Raw genomic sequence first — 19366 nt, 5'->3', positions numbered from 1 at the left:
TCCGAGCCACTTCTCAGCGCGCGCGCGTTGGAGTGCGCGGGTGGCTCTTTTTAATGACGATGGGGGCGTGGCTAATGGTATCCTAAACAGTATATAAAAAGAGGTATATTAGGGTACTACAATTATACTATAACAAGTATAAATATATTGAAGGGTCAATAGGAGTCCATAAAGGCCATTGAGTCCATATTAGTTCTTTTGAAGTGTAGTACCGTGTCAATCAAAATCCTAAGGTCGTGGTTGGAGAGTATATCCTAGCAAAACAGCCAATTCTGAGCCACTTCTCAGGTCGCGCACGCAGGAGCGCGCGGGTGGCTCTTTCTAATGATAATGGGGGAGTGGCTAATGGTATCCTAAAAATATATAAAAAGAGGTATATTAGGGTACTACAATTATACTATAATAACTATAAATATATTGGAAGGTCAATAGGAGTCCATAAAGGCCATTGAGTCCATATTAGTTCTTTTGAAGTGCAGTACTGTGTCAATCAAAATCCTCAGTTCGTGGTTGGAGAGTATATCCCAGCAAAACAGCCACTTCCGAGCCACTTCTCGGAGCGCGCGGGTGCCTCATTTTAATGACGATGGGGGCGTGGCTAATGGTATCCATGCCAATCAAAATCCTCAGGTCGTGGTTGGAGAGTATATCCCAGCAAAACAGCCACTTCCGAAACATTTTTTGATGATGGACCACGGAACCAACGATCTAAAATGGATAGTTTTACTCCATATTTCACCGCATAATTGGGTAGAAATAACCAAGAGGTTATTAGCGAAAGAGCAATGGCTCATTTTCTTATGTCAAACATCAGTAACTAGACTTAATGAGGTTGTCGATTGAAATAGTTTTGGTTGAAAGGAATTCCCCTCCCTTTTTAAGTCCGCTGTTTACAATAGCAGGAGCTGTCATGTGATAAGTACATATTGTATAACTAGCGGCATAAGAACATTTAATGATGTTTCATGCAGTTAATGGCTTGGTAGTTGTCGGGTGCACCACTGGACATGTGCTGACGTTAAATTGAGTAGCTTCTTAGCCTAACAGCATCGACAGGAGACTCACGCTTACCTCAAGTAATATGTTTTTTATGCGTCTGAAGAGTAATTCACGGTGTTCCAATTAGAAGTGACCTGTTATAGTTGCATCATTCCGTTCCTCTACAGTTGTGTCACTCCATCACCCTTTATAAGGGAAGTACGGCAACGTGAGTGTGGAATCAGGTGACCGGCGCCATACGTACGAGATGAGGATGGGAGTGAAGCCAGACGAAGTACTTGTTCGAAGTAAGTGCCAATGGTTCGGAAAGGAGTAGGGGGCGACTTATTCTGTAGAAGGTTATGCCCTGTTGAGGGTTGATTAGAAGGCTCTATTTGAGTGAAAGGAGAGAATTGTTACGAGCAAGAGGAGGAGTTGCGACTCCGCTTACGACCATGTTTCGAAATCGAGTCTGTTTTCCTCGAGTAACCGAACGTCTGTGATCCACAGCGTTACGAGGCATAACGGTGCTACCAAATTGGCGTCTATGAACAAAGGGCGACACAATACCAACAAAGGTGCACAACCTGGCAGTACTACCGTGAACGGACAGTCAAGACCTGTATAAGTGAGTAGCCACTGCATTAAAGTGTTCGCGTTGCGGGGACGAGCACTATACTAGGGGCGTGGTGTGATTACACATTTCTAGTCACGCGGCATATTGTACGCATACCGAGAAGGTCAGCATATGCTGGGGTGACTTGTTGTTACTAAATGAGGAGGGGCGGTATTGTTTAATATGGTCATGCACTTATTCAGGCTGATCTATCCGCCCCCCCCATTAGAGAGTCCTCGTTCTTTACCTCAGTTTGTATGGAAATGTAGTGAGATAGCAAACCCTGTCTGCACGTGAGGTTTGTGTATTAGACAAGCAAGAAGTAGGTGAAAGGTTTATGGTTTTGACAGATTTTCTGTTGACCAATTCTTGTACATATACCTATGTAAAGCCAATCGTTTTTTTGCAGAGTTTTAACCGGGTGGCAGAAGGCTGCACGTGGAGTTTACCACCACAGAAGGCTGTTTTACTTTGAAGACGCGCCTACTGCGCTGTGGACATTATCTATTAAAGCTACCATGGTAAGCCTAACACAGGAGACTTTTAGCTCTAATGATGGGTAGTTGTGGCATTTAGTAACAGCAATATTCATGGCTGTTTTTTATGCTGTTCCTTATAGGGTCACAGATGAACACTGTTACACAAAGTCGAAAAAAAAATGTTTCCCCTGAAGAAGTTCTAGTAATGTTCGAATAGAATGTGTTCCATTATAATGCAACATTTGTGAAGCAATTATTTAGTTAATCAGAACCAAGGATTCGTCTAATTGGGACATTAGTGGTCGAGAGAGAGCAACTCGTAATTGGAGAGCTTTCTGTATTTTTGTATTTGACGTTTTGTATGGTTCAGAATGGATGTTGAACTGAGCGAATGTATTGTGTGCTGTTTGGAAGGAGGCACTTTTTTGCACTTTGTTTGTTTTACTAAATGGCAGTATGAGTTGCAGGCAGCTTTAAGACTGCATTGAGTTTTTTACTGAAGATGATTTAATACATTTAAAAAAAAACATTAATGGGCCTCATTACACGGATGGTGGTGAACCATGGCGCTATTAGCGCCATGGTTCATGCCGGTAAAATATCGGCACCGCCTTGGTGGAAAGGGCAATTACCGCCCTATTCCAAGGTTGGCGGGGTGGTAATTCCCCCTTCCACCATTGCCCTTCCCCATTCCCATTTTTGCCCCATAGAATTCTATGGGAATGGGGAAGGCACTAATTACGGTACCGCAAATTGCGGTACCGTAATTAGTTCCCTGGTCCCTTTGCGGGTTGGTTTTTAACGCCTGCAAAAACCAGGCGTTAAATTCCCCAACCCGCAAAGGGACCTCGTAGTAAGGTGGTAAGGGTTTACCGGTACCGGTAAAATTCCGGTACCGGTAAACCCTTGCCGCCATCCGTGTAATGATGCCCATTGTCTTAATCAAATAATTATTGTTTTGTACAACTAAATGTTTCTAGCGGTTGACTGATATTTTGCAACAGTTACGGTTATTTTGACTTAATGGTGTTCACCATCCCTTGTATAGGGTCCAGCATAAAGGCAACGAGATTCTTAAGTCCAGTAGCTTTCGCAAGTTGTTTAGGGGGGACGAATCTCGAGGCCGGTAAATAATTCCCCACAATCTTTCATTTGTAAATGTGTGTATAAACCTATTAGCCAGGTATTGATCCAGATAGGACTTCAAGTGGAGATTTTCGGTTTCCGTAAGTGCATAAATCCGACCACAAGGAACCCGTGTGCCAGGTATCAGGTCGATCTGACAGTCATATGGCCTATGTGGCGGTAATGTGTTAGCCTGTTCCTTCTGAAAAACATCTTGATAATCTTGATATTCCCTTGGTAAGGTGTCCAATGATTCCGTGATCACAGACGCTATTCCTTGAACAGATTTCTGGTTTGGTTGTGGTATAGATTTTGGGTAGCAAGTGGGGGCACATTCATCAGAAAAGGCCAATCTCTTTGCACGCCAGTCTATGTGAGGATTGTGAGTTACCAACCACGGCATCCTTAAGATTAACCTGAACTGAGGAGTTTTGATGAGGTCAAATATGATTGCTTCTTGATGTGCATTCTGACACAGAAGGGTTAATTCTGTTGTGCATTGGGTTTACTGGACCAGAAGCAATTTCTGTACCGTCAACAGTGGTTACCTTTTCAGTTGTTGGTTTTGTGCATAAGGGAAGTCCCATTTCTGCTGCCAGATCTCGATCAATGTAGTTTCCAACTGCTCCGCTGTCTATATACGCTTCTATGGCATTCATCCGCGACGGTCGATGATTGATCAAGTTTAGTGGTAGAGCAAAATGTGAGGTCTGTGACTCATCCTTCTCACTCGACAAGCGGACCTCTACGCTTGCCGGGCCTGGTAGTTTTCCGATTCTTTCCCATCATCTTCTTTTTCTGTAGCGTCTACTGCCTTTCTTTGAGGTTTCACTGGGCAGTCCTTGAGGAAGTGACCTGATTTACCGCAATACAGGCTCAACTGTAGCTGCCTTCTCTTGTCTCTTTCAATCTTGGTTAAAGGAGGTCGTACTCCTCCGATCTGCATGGGTTCTGTGGTATTTTCTGGTGGATGTTGACCATTGTCTTTTGAACGTATGTACATGGCCCGGTTCTCGAGTCTACTTCGATCTGTTCTCCGATCCTGTAATCTGTGATCCAATTGCACTACAAGGTTTATAAACTTTGCACAGTTTTTAGGTGGGTCTACCACTTGAGCAAGGACATCTTTTAGATCTCCTCATAGGCCCCGATGAAACAACTTGGTTCTTTTATCTTCAGGCCATCCAGCTTCCACGACCAGTCTATTGAAGGAGGCAATATAAGTCAGTAAATCTTGGTTTCCTTGGCGGTGAGACAGGAGTTTGTTGTCTAAAGCTTGTCCATGCAAATGTTGAGCAAATAGCTTTTCCATCTCCTGTTGGAAACCCCGGAATTCCTGCAGTAATGGGTCATCCCGGCTCACTAAAGGTACAGACCAATCTGCAGCACTTCCACTCAAGTATGATAAAATGAAGGCCACCCTTGACTGGTCGTTTGGGAAAGCCCCAGGCCTACAAATAAAAAGGAGACGGCACTGGTTCATGAATGTTGCGTACCTTTTGGGGTCTCCATTAAATCATTCTGGTGGTGCCAGAGGTACTGCTCCCGGCAACGTTATCTGTACTGGGTTGACTGAAGTTGGTGTAGCAACGGATGGAGCGAATCCGGGCAATGGAGTTTGCCCAGCCTGTGATTGTAGTAGCTGTTTACTTAGTTTATCAGTACAGTCTTTCGTGACTATTAATTCTCGTCTTCAGGTATTGGTTTCTTGCTGGGCTCCGTGTACCTTGGCACGTAATTGTCCCAAAAGCTGAGCTAAGTGGTCATTTTCAGATGTCTCCATGATGCACAAGTGGATAAGGTTTAGAGGCTTTGCGTTCTGTAACACACACCTGATATCCCCAGGGGTGTCTGGAAGGCTCTGTGATCTGGAACCCTGGATACGTAGTTGCCCAGTGCGGAATAACAATTCTGCAATCACAGAAGGGAGGATTTGTGGTAACTGTCTCTAATGGGTGAATCTTCCACCTCCCTCTGACCGATCCCTCTCCCACTGAGACTTTCTCACCTTAATTGTTTGTAGGTTGAAATATCTGTCGTGCGTCTGGTGCAGGGGCGCTTGGCATTTGTTGGCGATCTGCCCAAGTTGCTTCACTGGTGCAGTGCGCCTTTCTTCGGGTCCAGGCCTGCTGTGACCCCAACTCTGTTGGTAGGCAGGCAGGATTGTTAATTGTAAATCTTACTTCTGTTTTATGGTGGAAATCCCCTTAATGTCTTTATGGTCTTCTTTTCAGGTGCAAAGGTTTGATGCTGTTGTGCTGGATGAATAGGCACGTTCTAAGGTAAGGGAAAGCGCGAAGCGCAGTGTTCTTTATTGTCTTTTTGAAGCTAACCTGTGTTCTCTTCTTCTTCTCCTCACAGGCTGCTGCGGTGCAATGAGTGGAGGAGAGCACGATGAAAACTGACCCCAGGGATCCGTTAAGGTAGGTTAAGTACTATGCAGGCATTAAATATTGAAAACAAACCTGAATATTTCTCCTTTTCTCTTGCAGGGTGTTGCTGTGGAGTTCCGGATGGAAGCGCTGCGTAGCACGATGGAATTCAGGTAAGAATGATGGAATTCGATGTTTTGGAAGCGCGCGCATTCTAATATTGTTTTTCCCTCTCTTGCTTTGCAAGTCGCGATGTTCGAACGGATGCTGGAATTCCTCAAGCTAGTACTCACAGGTGATGTTTCTTCTTCTCTCGGTTTCCACAGGTTGCATCCCAGTTGAAATGCTGAGCGTAGGATTGTGTATTCTCAGATAAGATAAGTAATCTTGTTCTTGCAGGATTACAGGAAGATGCTGAAGACTTGGAGCTGGACACGATGAGTGTCACGCTGCTAGTTGCAGAATAACGCGAAGCGTGTTCTGCAGTCCGGGTGTGGTTTATATAGCCCATGTAAAGTAGTACCAGGTAAAGTAGTTCCGGGCCCACCCACACCCAAAACACTAGACCGCATGGTTTGGTTCATAAGAACCTAGCTATGTGGTTGTTTCAATGTTGGATTCAAAGACCCATGGCCATAAATGAAAGCAAGCCTGATAAGTCTCTCCTTACCGCATATGAGCCTGGTTTTCCAAAGGCACCAGGACTGGCCCCAGGAGCCTTTTTGCAGAAGTTTTAAAGCCCTTAGGGTTCTGGTGGGAGCTTGCTTGTGGCACAGCTTGTGACCCCTAACAGTGGTCATGACAGCAGCAGGTCCTCACCGGGCAAACCAATGGTCCAGGAGTTGGAGCGGATGTCCTCTTCAAGTTCTTTTTCATTTTCTTCCTCCAGTGGTCGACTCTGCCTTCCAAGCAAAAAGCCTCACCTTTTATTCAGTTCTCTCCCATTCATTCCAGGCTAGCTGTCACTCACCCAGCAGGGTGGCTGTCCTTGCCAGACAGTTAGCCGGTCAATTGCTACAGAGTGCATTTGGGTCTCCTAGGAGACTAAGCACAGGGAGTTTCGGGCACCTCCCTCACTTCCTGCCTACCCCAGACATCCTGGAGCCAGAGGCGGGTTTCACTCGTGAATCCTGCCAAAGGCAAAGCAAACAATGGGAACAAACCTGGTTTGGCGTGCAGAGTAAATCTCAAGAAGGACCTTTCCACAATGAAATGGTGAAAATATAAGACCGGGGTCATTTTGACAAAAAAGGCACCCTTGGGTGCTTTACTGCAGCTGTGAACGCAGCCAGCGGTAAATGCACACCACGGTAGTTAAAACAAAACCACTGCCACCACCCATTCGGTGAGGAAAGGGTAACATAAAAATGTTACATGAGAAGCTAGACAAAGGGGATACTACGTAACCCCTCCAGTACCCTATTGTAAGATAGTGTGTGCTGGGTATAGAAAGTTACAAATGTAAGTAAAGTCAATTTCACTTTACTGCTCTGGGAAACAGTAGTTTATCCCAGAGAAGGTATTTAAACCTTGGAGAAATCTAACAGACGTCCTTGTACCACTGCACTGAAGGTGCTTTGTGACACAATGTAAAAGATGATGCCTACGGAGTTTGTCAGACTCTACAACCAAAAGAAACACAACGCTCAGAAATCACATTAAAATACATGAGTGGGAAAAAAGGGACTCACTCTGTGTCTTCAGGTTAAAAAAATCAAGTCCTCAAAATCCAGCAAAGTTGCTGGGGCTCTCTAAGGTGGAGGGGAATCAGCACATTTGTGAGAATTCTCCCTAACAATGATCCATTCTTGTGTGAAATGTATATCATATTACAATGATATCGTAACCCTATTTTTCTTATTGTACTGAGGAACAATGCCATGTGATGCCACTACTTGTTTTTTCAAAGGGTGAAAGGTTGTGTGCCATCACTTCCCATGATGTTTGGAGGTGGGGTTAAATGGCATGACTTCCTGTGATGTCATCAGAGGCCAAGGGTCATGTGATGTCACTGTTGCTACCCCTGGCATTTTGGTGAAATGACGTCCCTGAATGGTTTAAAGGTATTACTTTGTCTCATATTCTCTCATGGTCTTGCCATTACGTGTTTTGCAGTTTGAACTTGTGTGCAAGTGTGGTCTGGTATTTGTTTGAAAAAAGGACATGGTTAGGCTCCAGTAATTTTCTGTAGAAAGATTGCACTCTTGTTCCATGAGGCCCCATGCATAGATTTTAACCTTGAAGTTCGAGACCTCTGTTTGCCAATAAAGACATTTTAGAATGGGTTTGATATGGTCACATTTCTGGCTAACTTGTCTGTCGGGCATTTTGGGGTCCCAGCGTAGATAGCAGACGAGTCAAGCCATTTTGAGAGAACATGTGCATTTGAATAGAAAAAAGCAAACATGAATTTCTAACTCTAGGAATCTGGGCGGGGAAGGAGGCAGAGATACAAGGCATTTGAATCGACAGGCTAACTTTGGGTTACCTGGCACCTTCTTTTTTGTAGCATTAAAATAAAGGCTACTCTTCCTCAACCGGTGAAAGATATGACAACATAAATACAATTCAAAGAAATGTACTTAAAGAAGTTCACGATGGGGCACATAGGCATATATGATGAGCTGAGGTAGTTTCCAGTAGGTTCCTAAAATTCAGAGAGGTAGGCTTTGTAGTGATATTTACTAATACAGCAACTGGTTACTTCACACCTAAACAAATCCATGACCTCCAACAATAGACAGGAAGTGATTTGGAATCTTGCAATCAAAAGTAACATGTTTTATTTCAATGGAGAGCAGAGAGCGGCGTGACGGCAGTCTTCACAAGTATGCCCTCCTTGTTTACCGTTGGAAAGAGGAGTGGCTTCTACAAAAAACCTCAGCTCCAACCGGCTCCAACCGGAGTGAAGCAGAGTAAAGGCAAGTGTTTTGTGAGAGCAGAGAGCAGCGTGGCAGAAATCTTTTCTTCTATTTTTCTTCATGAGTTTGTCCTCATTGTTACTGGAAAGAGGAGTGGCTTCTTCAAAAACCTCAGCTCCAAGTGGAGTGAAGGCAAGTGTCGAGCAGAGAGCAGCATGGCAGCAGTCTTTTCTTCACAAGTCTGTCCGCATTGTTTACCATTGCAAGAGGAGCGGCTTCTACAAAAACCTCAGCTCCAAGCTGGGCTAAGCAGAGTAAAGGCAAGTGTTTTGTGAGAGCAGCAGAGCAGCAGTCTTTTCTTGTTTTTTTTCTTCACAAGTCTGTCCGCATTGTTTACCATTGGAAGAGGAGCGGCTTCTACAAAAATCTCAGCTCCAAGCGGAGCGAAGCAGAGTGAAAGCAAGTGTTTCATGTTTCCATGGGACCGAGGGGCCGTGAGCCGAGCTCCGCCGAACTTCACTGGCAGTAACTCTTTGGATGCAAGTGAGTGTGCCAGAGAGTCAAGCTAAATACTGAACATGTGGTGATGCACACTACTTGTAACATCTCATTTGCTGGCTATGCTTATATTGCAAAGTCCAGAAAACGGGAACTGCAGGGAAATTTTCCCTTTGGCCCGAAGAGTGCGTGGTTGCCTTCCTACCATGTCACCTAGATATGAAAGGCAAAAATAAAAACAACACCATGCTCTACCAGTCGGTCCAACTAACAGCGTCTAAAAATTCAGAGGAGGGTCTATCGGGATTGGGTCCTTTGGGTGGGCCCACTGCTCAAGGAATAATTACTACATTTTTCCTCCAGAAAGGGAAACAACTGTATAGCCAAATTCTCGTCTCCAAAGCTTCTGCTGAAAATAACTGTACGATGGGACCATTGGAAGGTACGAACCAGGATCTAGAAATCTCAGGGATTGATTTGTTACAAGTGGAAGAGGAAGCAAGTATGCATTTGACCGAAGTTTGCCTCAGTCTGGAAAATGAAATAAGAGCATCAGAGAGTGCCTATGAGTGTCTTAGCATCTCTCTGGCACTCTTCAAAATGTAGAATCCTGAGGTGAATGTTATATAAGATACTCTTTCGCTCACTGGAAGAGACGTCCTTTGCAGACAACGATCTAGCCCCGCTATCATTCAAGGGTGATAATACCTGCAGTCATGCTCCACCAGAAGGGGGTACAAGCTCAATTGCAGCACTGAACATTGTCCTGCAAGCCTTTATGACATTTTATGATCTAATTGCACTGAGGTTAAAGCGAACACCTCAGCCTTAACTAACATCAACAAACAATTATTGGAGTGCCCGGTCCTTGCTGCTAGTGGCACAGCTTATGGGGGTCTGACCCGAGAGCCACTCTGCACAGACCAGGCCAGGTGCATCAGTCTGCAAGGGCAATAACACAGATGAGCCGGGCCCCCGATCTCCGGCTAAACGAGTGAAAGTGCTTGATCCCACGTCAATCCCTAGTACATTCCTAGGGAGGAATGCAACATTTACTAAGAAACCTAAACATATCCAAAATGGCCCAAAAGAAAATAATAGGGGCTCTCGAATGCTTCTAAGGCATATGTGGTTATGGTCCTCCAAGAAACATAGGAACACCACTGGGACATTCCCGACAGGTTCAGACAGAGCTTATCGTTGACGCTGTTGAACCTAATAAATCTGGGAGAGTACAGGACCCCATAGAGGAGTCATTGCTGAATGCAGACAAGATCATTTTGGAGGCAATGGAGTCTGCAGCCATACACAAGAACAAAAGGCGCCAGCTGAAAAACACATGCAAAATAAGACCTAAAATCAGGCTCCGAAAGAGCCCGTGAATGGCTCTGAAGCTTCCTCTAAAGCCAGGACAGGTTACTCAGGACGACCGAACGAACACCTAAAGGGTGAGAAAACAAGGCTCCCTGGGGGCAACACTGGACAGAACACAGATACTCACCCCAAGAACTCTTCAGGTATCCGCAAGGATACCCAGATGCCAACAGCATTCTGGGAACAGGACAACCAGAAAGTGGGCCAAAGCTGCTCCCAGGCAGTATAACAGCAGGAGCTGGGAATACAGCCAATCATCTTTGAGTCTGTATTCGAAGAGGACAAGAAAGTCCCACTCAACAGACGAGGCATATTAACCCTTCTGGGCCCGATTCCCATAGTTAAGGCCATTTCCTCGGCTAATATCCAATTTGTCCACTTGTTCGACCGCCACCAGCTTGGGAAATATGCGATCTTCTTCCATTCTAAATTAGTGGAAATGATGGTCAGTGAATGTCAAGAAGACCTCTGCCTGAATGGCTTTGAGACATACTACCCCTAAAAAAAAACAGGGGAGGAGGTCCAGGATCAAGGTCCAGGATTCAACCTAAAATTGAGGACAGACGACAACAACTTACCAGTAGCAAGTCTACCAGCCCAAGCCCGTCCCCGCCCACTGACACCAATGTAGGATTCACATTTTAAAAGGTAACTATATTGGAAGTTCAAAAAATCATCAGCTCTCTCAAACCTTCAAATTGCAAAGGGGACAGCTGCCCCCCCAGATAATCAAAGACACAGCCAGAGATGTATTCCCCTTCATCACTAAACTAATCAACCTGTCTTTCTCTACTAATTCAGTCCCTAGCAACCTGAAACAATCATGGGTCCTCCCTCTCCTTGACAGAGTTGCCTACCTGCCATCTTACTCCTTTTAGACCTCTCAGCGGCCTTCGATCTGGCTGACCACAAAATCCTCTGCAACCACCTTTCTTCTGCAGCTTAATTCTCCTCTTCTGCTGTCATATGGATACAATCCTTCTTGGCTAACAGAACCATGAAGGTTTTTTCACCCATAGCAGCAACAGACCCCATCCCTATAATGTGCCGTGTCCCACAAGGCTCATGTGTTTCACCCACTTTGTACAATATATTTACAAAGCCACTCCTTGACATACTGGACCATCTGGGTGTCACCTACACCAACTATGCAGATGACACCCAGATACTCCTCATCCTCTTAGGTAACTACAATGCGGAAGCCATCTGGATTAACAAAATCTTCTCCATCATTCAGGCATGGATGGCCATGGCCTCTGCCTGAATGATGAGAAGATTAAGCTTCTCCTTGTCGGTTCACCCAATAACCTGTCGAAACTCAGCCCTAACTACACTAGTATCATCATCGATGGTAACACTATTCCCATTGCAAAAAGTGTGAAAACCCTTGGCTTTTATCTTGATGCCAACACTAACCTTTCCAAACAAATTAACATGACTGCCTCAGCCACCGCCTACACTGGCAAGCTGATCAGGGCCAGCAGACCCTTCCTGTCCTCCAATAGCTGTCTTACGTTGGCCAGGGCTCTTATTCAGTCCAAACTGGACTTCTGTAACAGTCTTTACCTAGGCGCCAACCAATCTATAATTAACAAACTACAAGTGCTCCAAAATAACGCACTACAAGCAGCATTAAACATCCCCAGGCGAGAGCACATCTCTACCACCAGAAAATTGTGTAAATAGCTATCTATACAACAAAAAATCGACCAAAAAACCATCTGTATCACATACAAAGCCTTGAACCATTTAGCCCCACCTTATCTCACCAACAAATTCACCATGAAACCTGCTACCAGAATCACCAGATCCTCCAATCCCTTATGCCTAACAGTGCCCAGATTCACCTTAAAAAGAGCTGGAGGATCCAGCTTCACGGTCCTTGCCTCCCAACTCTGGAATACCCTACCACTTAACATCAAAACGATTGAGTCCTTTCAGTCTTTTAAGAAACAGGTTATTGCTTGGTTACTGAACAAAAACTAGCATTTACCATCTGCTCTTTCCTATGTCAGACGATCCTGCCTATACTTGTGCTTTTGCCTGTAAACTGTATAAATGTGTTTACAAATGTAAATGTATATAATGTATTATGTAACCGCTTCCTCAAGCACCCTTTTACTCCTGGGTATATAAATAAATAAAACAAACAAACAAAGAAACAAGGGAGGGTGAAACTGACTGTACAGTGCTTTTTTTTACACCGACCAGCGGAGGCAGGTTGGCCAGGAAGGGCCCCCTGCGTGTTAGGGAAGGCTCTCCAGTGTGCTTTCAACACTTGCAAGAGACCGTCCAGGGTCCTAAGGACGTGGATTTTGTAATCTGTAGTTGGAACTCAAGAGGCCACAACTCCTTCTTGAATAATGACCCGATTTATCTATTTAAGGGGGCGGGTATCATCTTTTTACAGGAAACATGGCTCAGGGATAGCCCCACCTTCGATGGATACTTGACGATTTGTAGCAAGGCCAAAAAGGGTGTCAAAGGAAGACCGGCGGATGGATTACTAGTGGCAGTAAAAATTGAGAAGTGGAGACATCTCCATCTTCTAAACACGATTGGCAAGGGTTTACTAAATAGTACATGTGATCAATAACCAAGTTGTTCAGACTCTCATAATGAACATCTATTTCAATCCTCTCCTGGGGAACTGTCATGATGCCTGCTCCCGAGGAGCCAGGTCAGGCCCAGCGTCCCCGGAAGCAGACTTCATACTCACCAAGCAGGACCCAGCAAACCCCTATAGGGGCTCTTTGGACCTTGTCCTGGCGCCTTTGGCGCCAGGCTCATAAAAGGCATCTGTCCTGGCGCCATAGGCGCCAGGCTCATCATGGCAGAACATATGGTAATGCTTGGGTGAACTCACCTGAGGCAGACCATGCTGCATACTCACCCGAGGCAGACCGTGCTGTCTGAAGCTCCAAGCCAACTAAGGCTGGGGAGGAACTATTTTCTTTCAGGAACTCTTTTCTTACTCGGGTGGGGCCAGTGGAAGAACAATCACCTGAAGCTCTTCCAAGGCTATTTAAACCACGCCCGGATGGCCACACGTGCTTCGCGTTATTCTGCATCTGCAGCAGGACGCTCACCGAGTCGGCTCCTGCATCCTGGCTCCTGCCACGCCCGCCAGCACCTGGAACACCTGCAAGGAGAGAAAGGCAAGCATTAGGACATTACCTACCTTCATCCAGCATCCGGATTCTTCACTCCGTCGATCCTGCAAAAGAAAGTCAAGGGTTAGAAACGCATCTCATCGCTCGCTGCAGCGCCGCTTCCACTTACCTTCACGTGGCGCTGTCTAGCTCTTCAGCTGTCATAGGCGACATCGGCCGCATCCCAGCACCTTCGGAAAAGAAAACTCACTACACCACGGAAGTGACATTGCTGGGTCAAGACGGGCATCGGGAGGCAATGGTGTTTGATGTAATCAAGGCTCTGCAATTTCAAGTAATTCTAGGAATCCCTTGGTTGGAAACACACAATCCTCAAATTGATTGGTGAGCAAAGAGGATAACCTTTCCAGAGTGTGTACAAACCTGCTATCCACAAAATACAAGCATTGGCCTAGCTACCGTAACTCCTGTCAGTTTGAAATACTGCCAGAGTACCAAGAGTTTCAAGACGTCTTCTATAAGGAACAGGCCAATACTCTACCGCCCCACAGGTCATACGATTGCCAGATAGATCTACTACCCAGTGCAACACCCCCTTGCAGCAGGATCTATGCCCTTACCGAGCCTGAGAATCTTCATTTACGACAATATCTGGACCAGTACTTAGCCAATGTTTTTATTCGCCCGTCTAAGTCTCCTGCATCCTCGGCTTTATTCTTCGTACCAAAAAAAGAAGGCGATCTCAGAACTTGTATAGACTACCGCGCACTGAACCAGATAACTGTCAAAAACAGATACCCTTTGCCTTTGATCCCTGAACTCCTTGACCAATTGAAAGATGCCGGCATATACACCAAGCTAGATCTCCGGGGGGCTTACCATCTAGTGCGAATCAAAGAAGGCGATGAATGGAAAACTGCCTTCCGCACTAAATATGGGTTTTTCGAGTACCAAGTTATGCCTTTTGGACTGTGCAATGCACCGGCTGCCTTCCAATATTTCATGAACGATGTCCTCAGGGAACTCATCGATGTTTGTGTTATCGTATACATCGATGACATTCTTGTATACTCCTCTTCAGAATCTGATCATCGAACCCATGTCATGGCAGTCCTCGAGAAATTGCGCCAACACAAACTATTTGCTAAATTTGAAAAATGTGTTTTCCATGTCACGGAAGTCGAATTTCTAGGTTTTATCCTGACACCTAAAGGAGTCCACATGGACTCACGAAAAGTGGATGCTATCCACAAATGGCCATAACCCAGCTCTATAAAAGGTGTTCAAAGCATGCTTGGCTTTGCCAATTTTTATTGCAGGTTCATTCCGGAGTTTTCACGGGTGGTTCAACCCATCACTGCACTCTTAAGAAAAAATAAACGTTTTGAATGGTCTAAAGAAGCTGAGCAAGCCTTTCAAGAACTAAAAGCTAAATTTACTTCTGCACCCGTATTGAATCACCCGTGCCCGGATCTCCCTTATATCGTCGAAACCGACGCATCCAGTCTAGCTATGGGAGCTGTCCTTTCGCAAAGGGACCCAGAGACTAACCAACTGCATCCCGTTGCGTTCTAGTCCAGAAAATTCTCGGCTCCCGAGATTAACTACGCCATCACGGACAAAGAACTGTTAGCGATTAAATCTGCTTTTAAGGCCTGGCGACTATATCTCCTTGGCGCAAGACATACCATCACGGTGATCACCGACCTTACAGTACTTGAAAACCGCCAAGGCTCAGTCATCTCGACAGCTCCGTTGGGCTCTGTTTTTTGCTGAATTTGATTTCATAATCACCTACCGTCCTGGCTGTAAGAATGGCAAAGCGGATGCTCTATCCCGAATTGGAATTGGAATGGGGGACACAGTCACTAACTCAGAGCCTGTGCCGATAATTCCCGAACAGAGGATCTTAGGTATGACGTCTTCACAATCGCTAGAAAATATCCAAACTAGAGTTAAACAACTCCTGGACACAACAGACTTGCAGGACTGGGTTCAAAAGGGATCTGATTTTACTATAGATAACGATTTACCTTATTTCCGAGGACGATTATTTCTTCCACACACGGATTTACAAAAGCTAGTTGTTTCTTGTTATCACGATACACTAATAGAGGGACACCCCGGCATTGCCAAAACCTGAGGAAAAGGTGAAAAGACAATTCTGGTGGCCTTCTTGGCAAAAAGATGTAAAATCATTTGTGATGTCCTCTGGTGTGTGCGCCCAAAATAAAGGCCAAAAGAAAAGACCAGCCAGTCTTCTTCAACCGTTAGACATTCCACCATCGCCCTGGCACACACTATCATTGGATTTTATTACGGACTTACCCCCCTGTTCAGGATATAACACTATTCTTGTTATTGTGGATTTATTCTCCAAGATGGCACACTTCATTCCATTAAAAGGTTTACCTTCGGCTTCGGTTCTAGCTAAAGAGTTCCTTGAAAATGTTGTCCGGTTACACGGATTTCCGTCTGTGCTGATTTCAGATCGAGGAAGCCAATTTATTTCCCACTTTTGGCGTAGATGTTGTCAATTGGCACAAATCGATGTAAGACTATCAACCAGTCATCACCCCCAGACCGATGGTCAAACAGAACGAACCAGACTCTCAAACAATATTTACGTTGTATGCTGCAACAATCTGAAAGTAACTGGAAAGACATTCTTTGGATAGCTGAATATGCATATAATAATTCTGTGCACTGTGGAACTGGGCAAAGTCCTTTTTACACTTTATATGGGCTTCACCCTCGAACCTCTGACCTGGATCCACCTCATGATCTCGGAACACCCGCAGTGGACCAGCTGCATACCGCAATTACCAAAGCCTTCAAAGAAGCAACTGAACATTTACAACAAGCCAAGAAAAGATACAAGAAAAGTGCTGATCGGCATCGAAGTGAGGCACCTCAGTACCAGATTGGGGACCAAGTCTGGCTGGCTACCAGACACTTATCACTCAAAGGACCTCAAACTTTTAATCCCAAATACCTGGGACCATATTCCATTACGGCCATAATCAATCCTGTGGCCCTTAAACTGGATTTACCAGCTCATATGCGAATACATCCTGTTTTTCATGTGTCACTTTTGAAACCTGTGCAACCTGGAACCAGACTAATCAAGCCTCCAGAACCCATTCAAGTGGAGGGAGAACCTGAGTTCGAGGTGAAGAACATTTTAGATTCTAAAATGATAAGATCAAGGCTTTTCTATCTAATCGATTGGAAGGGTTACGGGCCTCAAGAGAGGTCATGGGGAACCCCATGACCATGTACATGCTCCTCGGTTCATTAAAAAATTTCACCGGACCTTCCCAGACAAACCAAAACCCCCGGGGAAAACAACCTTGGGAGGGGCCTTGGGGGGGAGTGCTGTCATGATGCCTGCTCCCGAGGAGCCAGGTCAGGCCCAGCGTCCCCGGAAGCAGACTTCATACTCACCAAGCAGGACCCAGCAAACCCCTATAGGGGCTCTTTGGACCTTGTCCTGGCGCCTTTGGCGCCAGGCTCATAAAAGGCATCTGTCCTGGCGCCATAGGCGCCAGGCTCATCATGGCAGAACATATGGTAATGCTTGGGTGAACTCACCTGAGGCAGACCATGCTGCATACTCACCCGAGGCAGACCATGCTGTCTGAAGCTCCAAGCCAACTAATGCTGGGGAGGAACTATTTTCTTTCAGGAACTCTTTTCTTACTCGGGTGGGGCCAGTGGAAGAACACTCACCTGAAGCTCTTCCAAGGCTATTTAAACCACGCCCGGATGGCCACACGTGCTTCGCGTTATTCTGCATCTGCAGCAGGACGCTCACTGAGTCGGCTCCTGCATCCTGGCTCCTGCCACGCCCGCCAGCACCTGGAACACCTGCAAGGAGAGAAAGGCAAGCATTAGGACATTACCTACCTTCATCCAGCATCTGGATTCTTCACTCCGTCGATCCTGCAAAAGAAAGTCAAGGGTTAGAAACGCATCTCATCGCTCGCTGCAGCGCCGCTTCCACTTACCTTCACGTGGCGCTGTCTAGCTCTTCAGCAGTCATAGGTGACATCGGCCGCATCCCAGCACCTTCGGAAAAGAAAGACAATAGTTAGAAGCGCTCCGCTTCTCACGCTGCCACACCGCTTCCACTTACCTTCACGTGGCTCCGGCAACCTTTTCAGCGCCCATAGGCGACATCGGTCGCATTCAAGACCTACGGAGAAAAAGGACAAAACAAGGTGAGCAACAAATTAATTGCAAAAGGACAGATTACTCACCTTAAGTCTTACCTGAATTTTGTTGGGACCTCAGTTCCCTTTTCGGGTCGCAGCGGCTTTTCTGGCTTTTCCGTACCTCGGCCCATATGGGGAAATAAGACACACTCATTAAGGTGTCGGAGCAAACCACTACGGCACACCTTCATTAAAAGTACTCACCTGAGCTTACCTCGGCTAATCCATTCCTCCACACGGATTCCTCACCTAGTCCCTGAAAATTAAACAAAGGCCAAGGGACAAATAAGACTTGATCTTTTGAACTATATACTTACGGCAGCATTTTGGTAAAGGCAAGCAGACATCGAACGCTCGCCAAATCCGAGATCCAGTGAAGTAACTGGAAATCTATGCGCCCTTGCGTCAGAAGCAGGATGGAGACCTCGTCCATACAGAAATCAAGGTGAGAGTCTGCGGAAGGCACAGCTAGGGTTCGAGGAGGGTGAGAAGGGGAAAAAGGGGGGAATCTCACACACAATCTAGCAGACAGTTAACTCCCTTTTCTCATCTACAGAAGGATTATTCTACGGGCCAGACAGACAAGGTTTGGGCGTCCAGTCCAGTCCATCTTCCAAGCACTACGCTTTACTGTGGAAGAAGTTGTAGCAATCCAGAACGGGTCGGCGCCTCTGTGGGAATCAGGTGAGCATTACAGGAACTCTGACACAGTCTTGAACGCTATAGAAAGTGCCTTATAAGAATGGCAAATAGAGGAGTCTGGGGGTGCCAATATTCTTGGAGGGGACTCAATATGGTGACACCTGATGGAGTTTGTTGAGCTAGACCTTTACCCAATCCAATTTGATTGGGGACTGGTCCCAAAAAGATATTCCAACCTTGTCCAAGGCATAAACATCCTCAATGATTGACTACATCTTTACTAAAAACATAGATGTGGCAAGGCTGAGAGTTTTAGAAATTCTAAAACCAAAAAGGAGCAATCACTCTCTCCTCTTACTAACTGTATTAGCGTTGGCCCCGTAAAATAAATGGAACCGATGGGTGACAGACAACTTTTAATCACTGGGGAAGGTGGAAGATTGCTGCAATGTAGCACTAACCTGCAGAACCTTAATAAGAATCTTGCCCAGTGGTGGAATGACCTTAGTTTGGAAGACAGAAGGGTGGTGACATTGTCCAAACATTTCTCCAATCTGCTTGACAAACTTTGAAGTTTAAGGGATTTAACAATAGGGATGCCCTTATGCCTACCCTGGATGCCAAGAGGCAACCATTTGACAGTGCAGTTCACAATAGAAAACATCTTCTACAAAACGAAATTAGGAATGTAAAAAAATCCTCCCTGGTTAATGAGGTAGCAATGAAAAAGGAAATGAATTCCCTGAAGCAAAAACACATACTCTGGTGTAGGTATCAGAAAACACACATATACATGGATAACAATCGAGAGCTATTGCCAAAGTTAGTGAAGAAAGACACACAAGGTGTATGGCGGACAATGAACTGTAAGACTAGACTTCAGTCTACGCTACAAACATTGGGTGTGGCAGAGGAAGCATGGTTGAAGTTCTTACAGAGCAAATTTAATGCTGGCAGGAAGTTGCCCACCTGTGATACACAAGTAGTGGGCCTAGCTCCAGTATGGAAGGCCAAATTTGATCGGGAAGACTTAGAACTCATCATAGCCAACCTTAATAATTCACTGGCCAGCGGACCAGATGGGGTGACAA

The 19366-nt window shown here is 45.6% G+C and overlaps 1 long non-coding RNA gene across 1 annotated transcript in view; it reads left to right on the top strand.

Moving 5' to 3' along the window:
• The first annotated feature begins 1307 nt into the window (after positions 1 to 1307).
• LOC138582400 (uncharacterized) overlaps positions 1308 to 19366 on the top strand; it is an 81316-nt gene continuing 63257 nt past the window's right edge. The window contains exons 1-2 of the long non-coding RNA XR_011305017.1: positions 1308 to 1606; positions 2004 to 2115. This is a non-coding gene — a long non-coding RNA (uncharacterized lncRNA). The remainder of the gene's footprint in view (positions 1607 to 2003; positions 2116 to 19366) is intronic.

Source organism: Ambystoma mexicanum, chromosome 3q (assembly GCF_040938575.1).
Source record: "Ambystoma mexicanum isolate Mex_15411 chromosome 3q, UKY_AmexF1_1, whole genome shotgun sequence".
In the NCBI taxonomy this organism is placed as follows: Eukaryota; Metazoa; Chordata; class Amphibia; order Caudata; family Ambystomatidae; genus Ambystoma; species Ambystoma mexicanum.
This window is presented reverse-complemented; position numbering and strand designations above follow the sequence as displayed.